The sequence below is a fragment of the Danio rerio genome, chromosome 5 (genome assembly GCF_049306965.1).
Source record: "Danio rerio strain Tuebingen ecotype United States chromosome 5, GRCz12tu, whole genome shotgun sequence".
Classification (NCBI taxonomy): Eukaryota; Metazoa; Chordata; class Actinopteri; order Cypriniformes; family Danionidae; genus Danio; species Danio rerio.
Window position 1 is genome coordinate 28889609 of NC_133180.1, and position 11519 is coordinate 28901127.

Genomic DNA, 11519 nt, shown 5'->3' on the forward strand with positions numbered 1-11519 from the left:
CATTTACTCATGCATTATTAACATCCAAGTTCATGCTTTTTAACATTAGTTAATGCACCATGAGTTAACATGAACTAACAATGAACTACTGTATTTTCATTAACTAACGTTTACTAAAATGAACAAATACAGTAGTAAATGTATTGTTCATTGTTTGTTCATGTTAGTAAATGCATTAATTAACATAACTAATAAACCTTATTGTAAAGTGTGACCAAAGATATTATGAAGATACTGCCTACCAGTGCAGCCTGTCTTTTCCCCTGCTCTCAGTAATGCAAACGTGAGAATAAATGTGTAAAAATACATACATTACCTGTCATTCTAACGTGATCAAATGATTTTTCGTCGTTTTTTTCTTCTTCATCATATGTCTGATGAAAATATTATGTATGCACATTTATACATAGCAAAGAGCTTAGAATGAGCATTCTAAGCGTATTTCAAAACTTTTACAACAAGCAAAACAAAATGTACATCCCACGTAAAAAAAAAAAACTATCCAAAAGGCACGTAGGTCTATATATATTTTTTGCGTATATATTTGTTTATAATATATAGCTTGGATTATAATATAATAAAACGAGAGAGTAAATATTTGTCATGGACCATATTTCTAAAAATAAGCTTAAAAAGTTGTCGTTAGCAGGTGGAATTGACGTCACATGCGAGCGCCCCGAAGGCTCTGTAGTCCGTAGTAGTATCAGAGTAGTATGTTAGCTTTTTTGTGTTTGTGTTTGCATTTCCAAAAGTGCTAAAAGTTGTATTTTCATGTTAGGATTATCCGGCTGGGCAAAACGTGTGAGTGTAATGAACTGTGTTTGAACACCAGGCTTATTATTTGCAATCTTCAAAAAGCGTATGGCGATCGAGGGAACCAGTTTTATGCTAGCAGCCGATTAGCCTACAAGGTGACGTCGTCAATTTGGAGGGCGGGTGTAGTGACGTCAGCGCGCATGGGCGGGACAGGCTGTGGATTCTGGTATAAATACGCACGTCAGCCATTTCCCCAGTTTGCCAGATCGCTAGTTTCTTAAACTTTTCGTCAGTAATGTCAAACAAACAAACTGTCCAAACACTCGATGGGATTCACGCCATTTACCGCCAAAAAGCCTTTTGGCCTGAATTCACATCCACAAAATCACACCAGGATGAAACCCATCTGTAAAGCAGCTTTAAAAAGGTATGTTATATTCGTTTGTGTTATTAATCAACGTAAGTTAGCGGTGATGCTAACCTGCAGCCCGGTTTGAATTGAGCAAAGTTTTGTTTGTGAAAAAATTATAGCTTTGCATTTGAATTGAATTGTGCTTAATGTTTAACGTTAGCCTAAACGAAAAGCTGTTATACTAGAGCTTACTTTGTTTTAAAGAGCTTGTTTGATACACTCAGTCGTTTTTATCGTCGTCAGTGATGGTGGAGTGATTGTTGAATTAAACATTTATTTATTTGTAAAGTTAAATGTGGATGTGCCGCGTTTTTAATACACTAGATTCAGTGTTTGTTTGTTAGTGTTTGTGGTGGTTTTTATGAGAGTAGGCTTCAGTTTGTTGTGCAGGATGAGATGTTGAATTGAGGTTTTATATTCGCGTATTTATTCAATTATGACTAACGTAACTAAGTATGTTCCGTAAAGATTTACCTTTTACGTTATATATATATATATATATATATATATATATATATATATATATATATATATATATATATATATATATATATATATTAAATGTGTGTGTGATCTATGTGTCTCACTCTTATTCCTGGTCACAGTAGAGACTCCTACCAAATCTGAAAAAAATCTGTAAGTTTGGTACGTCCACCTTAACGCGCTTGAAAATGAACAGTGTCGCTTAGGAGAGGAGACATTTATTTATATATATATATATATATATATATATATATATATATATATATATATATATATATATATAGATATAGATATAGATAGATATAGATATATATATATAGATGTGTGTGTTTGTGTGTGTATATATATATATTTATATATTTATATATATATATATATATATATATATATATATATATATATGTGTGTGCATTTGAATTTAATTTATGCATGACACAGTACTACAGTGTCATTTTGATGAATATCATATCGCTAATTGTTTATTAAAGGATCTTTTGTTGAATAAATGCTTTGAAATTGGGATGTCCTGAGAGAGACTGCAAACCCTATTTGGCCGTCGTCTTTGTGCATTGATGATGTTCATATTCATAAAAGATCAGTTAAGTTAGCGTTAACGTGCATTAATTTAATGTTTTAATATTTTTAAATGGTCACGCTGTAATAAAATGAGCATGCTCTAAAGCTTAAATGATTGTAAGGTTCTTTCATTACATTCCATAAAATATATGAACATTTAACATTAACTTCAAGTTAAACCGTAATAGTATATTCTGACATGAGTTTTTAATAGGACTTCAAGCAATGACCATTTTTGCCATTGAATTAATGCCATTCGCCCTGTATGGAACCGTATCATCTTTTCCATAAGGTGGTACTTTTCCCCTGTTTTCTAAAAAACTACTGGTCTAAAAGACATCAATCACAATTTAGATTGTACAATGGGTATTCACCCAGAGAATGGTCACGCAAGCATGTTTATCTGGCTTTTAATGATAGAGGAGTGGTTTGAGAGTAGTGGTAGTTAGTCTTAAAATGGGACTTTGCCATTGCTTACCGCTACATTGAATATTCGGTCTGAATACGCCTGTGTTACTTCAAAACAGCACTATTTTTAATTGACTATAAACCATGTTGCACTTAGTTATTGACTGATAATGTGATTTCACTATTTGTATTTTGCAAGCAGAAAGTCTGAATGTGCAAAATTAAAACAAACTTTTTCCCAATTGATATGATGTTGCCGGTCACCTTGATGAATTTTTCCAGATTCCTCCTGATTTTTCCAGGCTGTTGTTAGTAACTGTGGAGTTAGTAACTGTGGAACTGTGTAGCATAAATAGCTTATGGTCTGAAGGCTTATGTAGTAGAATATAGGCTTAAACTTTGTGCTGTTGAGGATGTTTTCATCCACTCTTTAGTGGTTTATAGGATTTTTTGGCCACAAATTCTTCTGTTTCACAGCAAATGCAATGTTTTTTTAGTGACAGCTTATTTTGACACATATTTGAGGAAAATGCTTTGGAATATTTTAGAAACTCAACAATATATTCTGGGCTACCCTCTCAGTATGTCGGTGTTTTTGCCCTATTGACTTCCATTATAACAGGGTTTTTTGATTGTAAAGCCATGACACCATATACTCGTGCATTTTTGATAAGTGGTGTTTTTTTAGGTGATCTTTACTATTTTCTTTTTGGTTTTGTCATATTTATTAATGCTCAATTTTTAAGTCTTCATTTATTGATATACTTCAGTTTTTATATATTTTATTTGTCGTGCCTTTCATAGCTTTATATATTTTATTTAGCTTTTTCTCATTTGTATTAGATTTGTTAGGTTTCATTTTTTGTTGTACGTCAGATTCAACTTGTTTGCTTAAATACTGTTGCAGTTTTTGGATTTTTTTTTTCCACAGTTAAGATTCAAAACATCTTTCAAAGAATTGTGGTTGTTCTTTCTGCGTAAACACTCAAAGCGAGAATCTTTAGAAATGGTAAATTAATAGGTAGGCATGCACAGTATGGCTGTTTATATGCAATTCTATGTGGAGTTTTCATGTTCTCCCCGTGTTGGTGTGGGTTTCCTCCAGAGTGCTCCGGTTCCCCCACAGTCCAAACACGTGCGCTATAGGATGAATTGAATAAACTAAATTGATCATTGTGTGTGTGGATGATTGTTTCCCAAATAGAGGTAAAGTAGTTGGTTTTATATTAGCACATTCTGACCTCTGCGTTCAATAAGTTTGTTAATCTGCAAGTAAAGAATCCAAATTCAAATATTTACCGTTGTAGTCAATTATGAGCCAAATGTCCACCACACTTTTTTTTGTCAAACTCGGCGTTTTAAAGGAGTATAAAAACACCTTCACCTCTATGAAGGTGATGTCATCGCTTTTTTGAGGGACCGCCTACAAACTATCAGTTTGTAAAATCAAGCTGCTAACGTTCACTGTCCATAGTAAGCCTATACTACTTAATCTTAATAAAATCATCTGCAAACAATACATCACAGACATGTTTATGTATACATTATATTATAACAATTTAAAAACAAAATTTATCAACATATAGAATTAGTAATTTAGAATAATACATTAGTATAGAATAGTAATTTTATATACTGATTATTGTGTTATGATTGATGTATACACTTTACACAAGTATACATGTTCATGTGTAATATGAATAATTAAATGTGTTTTTTTTTTCTTACTCTTCTTCTTTCCTCATTATTTACAGATTGTACGCAAGCAAAAGATGGCCAGATTGAGACTTGTGAACTTCACCACTGGGTCCCTCCTTTAAAATGTTACTCTGCTAAAGTACATGTGAATAAAGAAATAATTTCAAGACGACATAACAGTGTCAAGGAATGAGTGCTGCTCACGTGGGAGAAAAGAGTCCAAAATGAGAATCTATTCATTTGGGTATTCACAATACTATTGTTCACTTTTAAATATATATATATATTTTTTTTTTTTTTGCACAATATTTTTATACGTAATTGCTACATATAACATAGTAATGTAATAAGTTGTACTTTCCTTACAGATTCAGTGAGATTCTTGCCAATGTATGTTTCATGTCCCATGTGTCAATATAGATCTGCAATCAGAAGACCAGCTGACCTTTTGTGATTTGTGTTTGGTATCAATGAAATTACATGATAATGTGATCAAATAGGAGATGTAATGCATTTATTCTATTCTATAATTATCATTGAGTATGAAATGTGCTTTTTAAATAAACTTGCCTTGAAATTGGCAGTATTGATGAACATTATTATTGCTGATGGCCGATTTTAATTTGAAACTCCTATAATGATTTTGAAACAAAATATTAATAAATTTTACATTTAAACGGAAAAAAAAACTAGAAAATATGCTTTAAAAGTTCATCATAATTGTTGTGCATATTAGTAAAATAATTTTGTAATTTTATATAATTTATATAGTTTAATAATTTTGGTTAAACTAATATATTTTACAGTACTGTTTTACACCTGTAAATGTATTGAAGGTTGATTATAGGCAAACTTAAACAAAACGAGAAAAATATTGAAATAAAAATTATCAGTAAAACAATTGATGTGAGTACACCACAACATATAGATTGATGTGAGGAAATTTGGTTAAAATACGATGTATAAAGAACATAATTTTATATTTTTAAATAAAAATATTAAATGCATGCAGTGGTTGTAAGCAAACTTAAAAAAAATACAAAATAATATTAAAAGAGATATTATTAGTAAAAGAAATGAGTACACTAAAACATGTAGACAAATGCTGGAAAGAATATGCTGACAATAAAATATTTTTATTTAAAAAAAATAAAAGACATTAATGACTTTGACTTAAGGCTAACATAAAGGCAACAAAAATTATATAATATTCTTAAAAGAATTTAAATAAGTACAACAAAAAATAAAGTAATGCTTGAAAATCAATACCACCATCACCACCACCATTGAAATCATAAAACCACAGTCTTCATTTTATGTTGTACTCACATCAATTATTTTACTATTGTTCACAACAATTATTATGGTAAACTTTTAAAGCATATTTTCTATAGTGTTTTTTTTTTTTTTTTTTTTTGGAATGTAAATATATATTAATATCTTGTTTCAAAATCATTGTAGGATTAAGAAATTAAAATCAGACATCAATAATTATATTATCTATCACTCACAGGTAAATTTTTATAACTACATGTTGTAAATGAATTTATATTTATAAGCATAATTTCTGTAGTGTGCTTTTCATCACAGTGAATTTAAATATCTTAATATCTTGTTGCCCAATCACTTTAGCATCAACAAATTATTCATAATATCCCCTATCACTCACAAGTAGCCTTATACATGTATATGTTGTAAACAAATGTATATTAATGTTTATAAGAATGTTTCTACAGTATATATTTTTCATGGTAAAGGTAGATATCTTAATATTTTGTTTCACAATCATTGTAGGATTAACAAATTAATATTAGACATCAGCAATTATATTGTCTATCACTCACAAGTAGCTTTTCATAAATATATCTTGTAATTAAATTTATATTGATAATTATTAGCATATTTTCCACAGCATGTTTTGTCAACACAGATATCGTAATATCTTGTTGTGAATTCATTGTAGGATCAACAAATTAATATCAGAAATCAGTAATAATATCAATTATCACTCAAGTAAGTTTTAAGAAATATATGATGTAAAAATTGTAATTAATATTTATGACCATAATCGCTGTAGTGTGGGTTTTTCATGAATGTAAACATCTTAATATCTTGTTACACTTTAATGGTAGCGTCAACAAATTATTATCAGACATCAGCAATAATATTATCTATCACTCACAAGTAGCTTTTCATATATATATATATATATATATATATATATATATATATATATATATATATATATATATATATATATATATATATATATATATTTTTTTTTTTTTTTTTTTTTTTTTTTCTTGTAAATACATTTAAATTGATAATCATAAGTATATTTTTCACAGCATATGTTTTTTCATGGTCAACACAGATATCTTAATATCTTGTGAAATCATTGTAGGATCAACAAATTAAATCCAGCCACCAGCAATAATATTATCTATCACTCACAAGTAATTTTTTATAAATATATTATGTATATTAATTTATATTAATATGTCTGTGCATAATTTCTGCAGTGTGTATTTTTAATGAACCTAAATTTATCTTGTTATATATATATATATATATATATATATATATATATATATATATATATATATATCATCACTCACAAGTACATTTTGAGAAATATATGGTTTACATTAATTTATATTCATATTTATGTGCATAATTTCTGTAGTGTGTGTTTTTCAACGTAAATGTAAAAATCTTAATTTCCTAATGTCCTAGTGTAGGAAAAACAAATTAAAATCAGACATCAGTAATAATATTATCTATCACTCAAAAGGACCTTTATGCACAATTTCTGTAGTGTGTTTTTCATGGTTAATGTAAACATCTTAATATCTTGTTTCACAATCATTATAGGGTCAGCAAATGAACATCAGACATCAGTAATACTATTGTCTATCACTCACAAGCACCGTTTAATAAATATGTTAGATATGAATTAATATTTGTGAGCATAATTTCTGTAGTGTGTTTTTCATGAATGTAAATATCTTAATATTTTTTAGTGAAATAAATGTAGGATAAAGAAATAAAATCCAGCCACCAGCAATAATATTATCTATCACTCACAAGTAGCTTTCATAAATATGTTTTGTAAATAAATTTATATTGATAATTCTAAGCATATTTTCATACAGTTTGTTTTTTATGGTAAATGCTTTTATGGTATCTTAATATCTTGTTTTACAATTATTGTAGGATCAATAAATTGACATCAGACATAAATAATTATATTATCTATCACTCACAAGTACATTTTCATAAATATATTTTGTAACATAATTTATATTAATATTTGTGTGCATAATTTCTGTAGTGTGTTTTTCATTTTGCGTGTAGATGTCTTAATTTCTTTAAGTCCAACCATTGTAGCGTCAACAGATTAATATCAGACATCAGTAATAATATTGTCTATCACTCATAAGTAGCTTTTCATAAATATATTTTGTAAATAAATTTATATTGATAATTCTAATCATATTTTTCATGGTAAAACACAGATATCGTAATGTCTTGTCCAGTCATTGTAGGATCAACAAGTTAATATCAGACAGTCATAATATCCCTTATCACCCACAAGCACTTTTTGAGAAATATATTGTGTAAAAAATTTAATTAATATGTGACCATCATTTCTGTAATGTTTTTCATGAATGCAAATATGCTAACATCTTGTTGTGAAATCACTGTAGCGTCAACAAATATCAGACATCAGTAATAATATTAACTATCACTCACATGTATGGGCGTAAATCTGATTTAACAGTAGGGGGGGACAATCAATATAAAATTTCTTTCGAGCATTTTTTTGAGGGGGACAAATAATACAGCCGAATTGTACAAATAAAGATATGTCCCCGCAGTTTAAAATAGTTTATTGATTTCATTATTATTATAGCATGCAGACTACGTCATTATGATTATTTTTTTAAACGTTTTATTAGGTTTAAAGATAAAGCAAATTTTTCATCGAAACTATTTATTGCATTGTTTGTTGTGTTGTTTACAGTCAACAGACTGACTCCTGAAGCAGAATAAATGCAGGAAAATACATTTTCCATACTCATAATAAGTAGTTTACATTACACTTGTTAAATTGACCGATCATATTGTAAATAGGTGAGCCTGTGAAGTTAATCTGCTAAACAGCCACAACTCCAAAAACATTAAAAAAAAAAATTTCACCCCCCCATAAGAATTGTCATTATCCCTTCAATAATGCACAACACCCTTACCTGACACTGTACATCTGACTGACCCTGCTCTGCCTGTTCCCCAATCATTTATTTCTCCTTTGTCTGTGATTGATATTGTGACATTACTATTTTCATAAGCACTCATTCTTAAAGCCAAATTGCTTAATATGTGAACTTTTTGTACTTGGCGTTTAGCTGCACTGAAAAATGATCTTACGTCCATTTTCTCTGTCATGTTATCCAATGCATGACACTGCCAGGCAAGTTTATTTATACTGTACCACATTTTATAAACAATGTGCTTTACATAAAGAATGTAAAACTATTATAAAAATAATCACAACAATAAAAACAAGTACATTTTTTATTTCAAATTAATTTTCACTTAAGAACAGAATAGAAACTGATTATACAAAATACAGTGGGGTTAGACTGTACGTAGCACAGTGCTCATTTAGCAAATACACAGCTAAACAATATGCTAATTGTGTTCGTTAATGTTAAGTTAACATTATGCTAAGTCGTCACAAATAAAACAATGCATGGGAAACGGCTTTGGCGTTGCAACCATAGGTTGCAACAAGCTAACGTTAACGCTAACTAGATGAGTCCTTTTTACTGCTAATACAGCAGATTCGTGGACAATTACGTCGGTAAACAGCATTTTTGCTGCAAAAAAAAATTATTAACGAGTCTTTATTAACTAAATTGAAGAGAATTGTTTCATTTAAGTTGGATAAAATCCCCTACTTACTTTCTGAAATTCAACATTTACTCAGCCAAACCTGCAGCTGCACACCTGACGTGTGCTTGTGTGCGAGTAGGTGAGAAGAGCTGGGGAAATCACGCAGTGGACTGAATCACTCTGATGAAGGGGAGGGGGAACTCAACTGTTTCTAAATGCTTTTTAAATGATGAATGCGGTTTTCTTTCTACTTAGTAAATTATTTTAGGTATATATATATATATATATATATATATATATATATATATATATATATATATATATATATATACCCTCGAATGGGAGGGGACATGTCCCCCCCGGGATTTACGCCCATGCTCACATGCACTTTTTGACAAATATATGGTGTAAAATCTGTATTAATTATGACCATAATTTCTGTAGTGTGTGTTTTTCATGAAGGTAAATATCTTTATCTTGTTTTGAAATCACTGTAGGATAAAGGAAATTAATATCAGACATCTGCAATATTATCTATCACGCACAAGTTTGGAGAAATATATGGTGTGTGTGTATGTGTAAGCTAATGGTTTTTTTATTACAAAGTATTGCAGGGCTCTAGAGTGCTCAGATTTCTTGATGGTGCAACTAAAAATTCTATTCGAAGGGGAAAATTAAATGAATTTTCTATAAGTATCGTTAAGGAAATATTTACAAAATGAACTTGCTTTTGGTTATATCTATATCTGTTTTGCGCACGTGCACGTACACGCACTCTTGCTCACCAGCAGCAGTTGATTGATACATGCTGCTTAAAGGCGCTACCAATGTACCGAGCGGCAGGTGTTCCAATTTTAAAGTGTCTTATTTTTTTAATCTCTCAAATTAGGCTAACATAATCTCCCTCTGAGATATTAGTTCAATTATGTGCTGTATGCTATTGACCAACAGCCCCTGTTTACAGTTTACACACTGCAGATCCACAGTTCTGATATGAATTACTTGTTTTAAATGACAGTGAGACATGCTATATTTAGTTTTTATTTTAAAATATACATTATAATCCAGTACAAAGTAAAATAATATTTATTAATGGCCTATTAGCAGCGTATAGCCGTTAAGCTTAAATAGTCTAAGTATGTTTTTTATTAATATTAAAACTAATTACAAACGAGCCACCTTTTGATTATTTCGTTTGCGTATGTTTTTATTAAACGAGAAATGCAATGAGTTGTATTTTGGTTTTAATTTTATTAGACATATAATAGCCATTTAGGCAACACTACTTCTATAACATTAGCTCTGTTTGCCTTTTTACAGATATCCCACAGATCAGAGGCGCCTGCAGCCTTAAGGTTGGCACACAGCGGATGAACCGCTCAGCACCGCTACACGGCGTGCACATGACAGTTGATAGTATCAAACACCAGACGCGCACATTCGCATGGTATTTAAGAGGAAACTAATCAGATGGCGCTCTGTGGCGCGGCAGAAATATGAACTGTGTCCTGAGTCGTGGCTGGGCGCAGTTGACTTGGTGCGCCGATGTGTGTACCCTGATAGAAACCTATATTTAGAATTGTAAAAAGCATGGCGCTGTGTGGCACAACGGTGTTTTTCAGTGGCCTTCAGCATTGTTGGGTCTGGCATACTGCTTCTTCGTTTTCGCATAGTTTGAAACATTTATCAGAGTTTTATATTGATTAAAATAAAAAATGAGAAATGTCTTATTTATAATGTCTTTTCTGTTTTATAACATTATACAGTTTCCATCACACACTTTTGAAGATGCAGGTTACATTTCAAATAATTAGGCAAAACCATATCACTGTCCCACATATGTAAACGTAAAAAACATTTTAAGTAGTCATCTTGCGCTTTGTGAATGATTTTCTGCTCAAGTGCATCAAATGTGAGGTGATTTAAAAGGGGGTGGGACATGTAATGCTAGAGAATATGTGATTGGTCAAGATTTGATGAGAAACCAGTATAAGTTGATGTGAAAAAAAGTCGTTAAGCAATTTCAGTGGATTTCGGTAACAAACTGCTAGCGTTAAATGTTTCTATCGGTTTTAAATCTTATAAATGTAAATTGTCACTCTATGGAGCACACTAGCTCAGGGGTTCCCAATTTTTTCAGCCCATCGCCACTAAAATAATGCCAATGACTCACGACCCCCACTATTTTTCAGAGGTGGTTAGAAACATAAATGTTAAATACAAGGGTGCTCACACACACACACACCAATATGCCTATAAAAATGATCAAATTCATAACACAAAGTGT

General features: G+C 30.5%; 1 long non-coding RNA gene across 2 annotated transcripts; it reads left to right on the forward strand.

Moving 5' to 3' along the window:
• The first annotated feature begins 1016 nt into the window (after positions 1-1016).
• si:dkeyp-86b9.5 lies at positions 1017-10962 on the forward strand. 2 transcript variants are annotated; one of them, XR_117680.7, is made up of 3 exons: positions 1017-1183; positions 4390-4577; positions 10553-10962. It is a non-coding gene; the product is annotated as a si:dkeyp-86b9.5 (long non-coding RNA). The 2 variants fall into 2 exon arrangements; XR_117679.7 differs by lacking the exon at positions 10553-10962 and adding an exon at positions 4702-4919.
• The last annotated feature ends 557 nt before the right edge of the window (positions 10963-11519 follow it).